The sequence below is a fragment of the Tamandua tetradactyla genome, chromosome 3 (genome assembly GCF_023851605.1).
Source record: "Tamandua tetradactyla isolate mTamTet1 chromosome 3, mTamTet1.pri, whole genome shotgun sequence".
Lineage (NCBI taxonomy): Eukaryota > Metazoa > Chordata > Mammalia > Pilosa > Myrmecophagidae > Tamandua > Tamandua tetradactyla.
In genome coordinates this window covers 71,536,900-71,542,417 of record NC_135329.1, presented here as the reverse complement: position 1 = coordinate 71,542,417, position 5,518 = coordinate 71,536,900, and the positions used below count along the sequence as shown (strand labels likewise).

The 5,518-nt window shown below is 37.0% G+C and overlaps 1 pseudogene; it reads left to right on the top strand.

Moving 5' to 3' along the window:
• The first annotated feature begins 1,877 nt into the window (after window positions 1–1,877).
• On the top strand, window positions 1,878–3,331 carry LOC143675611 (olfactory receptor 1C1-like; annotated as a pseudogene).
• The last annotated feature ends 2,187 nt before the right edge of the window (window positions 3,332–5,518 follow it).

Below are 5,518 nucleotides of genomic sequence, written 5' to 3'. Positions count from 1 at the left end.
ATACTTTCTCTTTCTCCTAACTCAGAGCAAACTAAGGGGTAAAAAAAAGAATCAACCTTCTTCCAAACCATGCAAAAAATTTGCAGCCACCTGTGGCAAAATAATATTCCTATTAGATAGCGTAAGTTGGGGGAGGGAAAGATGAGGAGAAAGTTTATTTGGGAAATTAGGGCATCCCAAAGTGTTCATGTATACTGAGAAATTTATAAATTTGCATGTATGACTAAGACAAGTTTTCCCTTCATATTTTATTGACTAGGAATCCATATCAATGCAAACGGTCTCCTCTATTCTTCTGATCATGTATTATGAAAATGGAAACAAACTTTTGAGTGACCAAAGATTTCAAAGGAAACAGTATGTAGTGATAAATATTTTTATAGAAGATTTATCTAATGAGTAAATAGTAAATACTTGAATGTAGCATTGTATTAATTAATATGTTAAATATTTCAACACAAAAATGAAACTTAAAAATTCCTGTTTGATAAAATATCCTGAAATTGTTGTGTGTTTTAAAAGAGATGCAATAAGAACTCTCTTCCACATTCATGTAACAGCATTGCCAAAAATGAAAGATGAGAAATCACATTATTTCTACTAAAATTTTTCATTCTTTTTTGTATTCATTCATTTATTGTATTTTGTGCTGTGTGACTAAAGATATGGCAAAATACATTGGAATTCTACCCTCAAGATATTACTGTCCACATGTATCAGCCAATATAAAGAAAGTGTGGTGCTTGCTATGGAAATAACATTTCACTGCAATTATGGAAATGACAAAAATGGCATAAAGAATGTTAGCTGAGGCCAAGGAAAGCCAATTTGAAAGACTACTCCTTCCTCAAAGGACTGCATATATATATAGTGCACATAATTAATCATTAAAAGTAAATATTTTTACTGTATCAGATTAGCAGTCTAAAGTTAACAAATCAATTAAATTTATAAAGTCAAATACTTTTTATGATCACTATGGAAAATGAATATAATAGGAACAATAAAAATAGTCATTATTCAATTAATTTACATTTTAGTTTGTGCACCAGTTTGAAAGTCTTCATGTACCCTAGAAAAGCCCTGCTTTAACCCTAGTCAAACTTCTGAGAACAACGGTTTCTCCTAATCTTTATTCAGTACTATAGGTTGGAAACTTGACTGTTAGCTCCATGGAAATGTGACTCAATCAATCGTGGGTGTTAAATTAGATGGAGACATATCTCTACCCATTCTATATGGGTCTTGATTGGTTTACTGGAATCCTATAAAAGAGGGACAATTTGGAGAGAGTCACAGAACCATGACAGAGAGCCAGAGTCCACCAGCCAGTGGCCTTTGGAGATGAAGCAGGAGGACACCGCCAGGGAGCTTCATGAAGCAAGAGGCCTAGAGAGGAAGCAATAGATGCCACCCTGTTTGCCATGTGCCTTCTCAGTGGAGAGAGAAACCCTGTACTTCAATGGCCTTCTTGAACCAAGGTGTCTTTTCCTGGATGCCTTAATTGGGACATTTTTATAGGCTTGCTTTAACTGGGACATTTTCTCAGCCTCAGAACTGTAAACTACCAACCTATTAAATTCCCCTATTTAAAAGCCATTCTGTTTCTGGTATTTTGCATTCTGGCAGCTAGCAGACTAGAACAGTTTGGAAGAAAAAAATTATAATCCTTCAAATAAATTGAGATTGGTACACCCAGAATGTCTATGTGAATATCCACATAATACATAATAAAATGTATTAATAATACTACATTATATTATCATAATTATTATTATATATAATAATATATCATTATATTAGCAAACATCAGAGCAAGCAAGTTCTGGATAGTGTTTTATGATAAATACACACACACTATACACACACACACGTCAATGTGGATGAGAGGTGTGGTCAGGTTCATGGGTCAACATGGCCAGACGGTGGTGCCCAGTTGCCTGGTCAGGCATGTGCTGGCCTCTCTGTTGCTGTGAGGATATTTCATGGACTTAAATCATGACCATGCTGGCTGCATCCACAGCTGGTTCATCTGCTATCAGGTAAGGGGAGTGTCTTCTGCAATGAATGATGCTTAATCTAATCAATGAAAGGCTTTTAAGGAGGATTCAGAAGAGACAATCCCTCTTTCTGCTTCAGCCAGCAAGCCTCTCCTGAGAGTTCATTGAGGACCTTCACTGGCGCTGCCAGCTCATGGTCGGTCCTACTGGTCTTGCACTCTCACATCTCCATGGTTTTGTGAGACACTTTCAGAAATTTTATATTTATAGATATGTTTCTGTTTCTCTAGAAAAAACCTAGCTAATACAAGAGGTTTGAAACTACTGGTCTAAAATTTAATATTTTGTTTTTCTCTTTCTGTTTGGAAGAGAGAAAGAAGAAATCTTACAGCCATCAGTGAATTTCTTCTCCTGGGACATTACAGCTCAGCAGAGCAGCAACTACATTTCTCTGTGCTTTTGTTCCCTGTGTACTCGATCACTGTATCAGGGAACATACGCATCCTCTTGGCCATTGGCCATGACTCTTACCTCCATTCCCCCATGTATTTCTTCCTAGCAACTTTGCCCTTGTGGACATCTGTTATCCTTCCACTACAGTCACTCAGATGGTAGTGAACACCTTGACAGATACCAGGACTATTTCTTTTTCAAGCTGCCTCACCCAGCTCTGCTTCTTCATTTCTTTTGTGAATGTGGACAGCCATCTTCTCTGTTTTATGTCATATGACGGGTTTCTGGTGATTTGCCATCCTTTACTTTATACCTCCATATTGAGTCTTCGCCTTTGTGTCCAGATGGTGGCTGGGGTCTGGGTTGTGTCCTAGCTCCACGCCCTCCTACACAATCTCCTAACGGCACATATCACCTTCTGTGCCTCCAATACTGTCCATCATTTCTTTTGTGATCTCAAACCACTCCTATAGCTTTCCTACTCTGATGTGTCCTTCAATATTATGGGTGTAGGAGCTCTCTTGGCTCTCACACACATTTCATCTTCATCTTCATATCTTACTTGCTTATTTTCTTCACCATTCTCAAGATCACATCAACTCCAGGAAAAAAGGGCATTTTCTACCGGTGGCAGCTACCAGTTAGTTGTGGTGTTCCATGGCACAGCCATTGCTGTCTATTTGAGCCCTTCCTCCTGTCCTACCCCTGTGAGAGATTCACTCTCATCTGTCATGTATAACTTCGTGGTTCCAGTGCTGCATCCTTTCATCTACAGTCTAAGGAATAGGGATCTGAAGAAAGCATTCAAGAAACTCCTAAGTATACAGATTTTATCAGCAACCAGGTCCTCAATGAGTGAATTAACAGTACCAGGTTGATTGTAAAAGAAAATGCATCTGTAGGTAGACAATAAGAAGATAAACCTACTGATTTGCTAAATGTCTCTAGGTTTGAAAATGTGATATACACTTAATATGGATTTTAACATTAATTCATTTGAATAAACATATCATAAAATTATGAAATACACTTTTCAGGTAATAAATGGACTCATATGTTGTTCTAGTTTGCTAGCTGCTAGAATGTAATATACCAGAAATGGAATGGCTTTTAAAAGGGGAATTTAATGAGTTGCTGGTTTACAGTTCTAAGGCCGAGAAAATGTTCCAATTAAAACAAGTCTAAAGAAATGTCCAATCAAAGGCATCCAGGTAAAGATACCTTGGTTCAAGAAGGCCGATGAAGTTCAAGGTCTCTTTCTCAAGTGGGAAGGCGCATGGTGAACACAGTCAGGGCTTCTCTCTCAGCTGGAAGGGCACATGGCGAATACAGCATCATCTGCTAGCTTACTCTCCTGGCTTCTGGTTTCATGAAGCTCCCCAGGAGGCATTTTCCTTCTTCATCTCCAAAGGTCGCTGGCTGGTGGACTCTCTGCTCTGTGGTGCTGCAGCATTCTCTGCTCTCTCTGAGTCTCTCATTCTCCGAAATATTTCCTCTTTTATAGGACTTCAGAAACTAATCAAGACTGGGTGGAGATATGTAGTCCCCTAATCCAGTTTAACAACCATTCTTGACTCAATCACATCATTCAGGGAGATGATCTCATTACAGTATTGAATAGAGATTATTCTACCTTTATGAAATGGGATTTATATTAAGACATGGCTTTTCTTAGGGGGCATGCTTCCTTTCAAACCAGCACATTCCAGTACCAAACCTACTGATTTGCTAAATGTCTCTAGGTTTGAAAATGTGATACACACTTAATATGGATTTTAACATTAATTCATTTGAATAAACATATCATAAAATTATGAAATCCACTTTGCAGGTAATAAATGGACACATATGTTAAAACATACCTATGGCCCAAGCATATAATAAGTCAAGAAAGAGTCTCTGATTCGAGGGAAGATGTGATTCTCCATGAAAAAATTCCCCCAAATTATTTATTAGGATAAGTTGAGATGAAGTCTTCAGTTATTATTTATATGTTCAGATTTTCAATTAAATACAAATGGATTCAAGTACTGCCTCTACAAATTAGTGGGATAAGGAGACTTTTTAACTCTTTATTTCCTATGTCCCCCAAAATTATACAAGAGTTAAATAATTTTGACTTTATTACAATCATTTCTTATTTCAAACACAGCCCACAGTTCCTTTCTCTTCACCCAAGACTTTCTCAAACTTTTTAAAATAGTTTGTATCAAAGAATAGAAAATTCCCCTCAGAATCTCTTTTCTAGATATCTTCACAGCGAAGAGATTACTGATCCCCCACTACTGGGGGAATTCTGAACATGTTATATAGTTGAGGAAGAGATCAAATTCTCAGTACATTTTTAGACATGGAAGAATTTCTTTGCATTTCAGGTAAATAGGTGCCTTCTGTCTAAATAAAACTTCAAATTATTCAGGAAGAAAACCTTACCCAAACATGCATGGGCCTTGTTTCATGTTTATCACCTCAAAATAAATTCAATATATAACATGACAAAATGTTTATGTTTGGGGTTACAGCCATGTCTATCTTTTCTTTCAGAGTGTTAAAATCTAAGCTCTGGACCTGGGGTTCACAAATACTTGAATAAAAACATGTGTATGTATGTGCTTTAAAATACACAGACACAACACAACCTTCTCAAGGGAAAACACATAGGCACAGTTATAGTAGAATTCAAATTCATTTAGCAAAAAAAAAAAAAAATACTACCAGTTCTTATGCAGTATGAAATTTTATTAGCAGTTAAAAGGACACAAGTGACTCAAGATGCAATCTGAACATGAAGACTGTGACCATTGGTACAGCACCCCTGGACCATCTTTACCATTTTCAGATACCATGGCCCAGATTTTAAAAACAATTTTGCCAAATCATACTGGAGGGGCATTATCTCACACAAAGGACATTATTTCAAACAGGAAACACATCCATTTAATATTACAATAACTGTGTAAATGACATTGATGTATTTCATCAAGCCATGCCCACATATGTGCTAATTCCATGCTTGCTCGCCATAAGCTACCTAAGTCAGGTATCTCCTCCGGAACATATTTCAT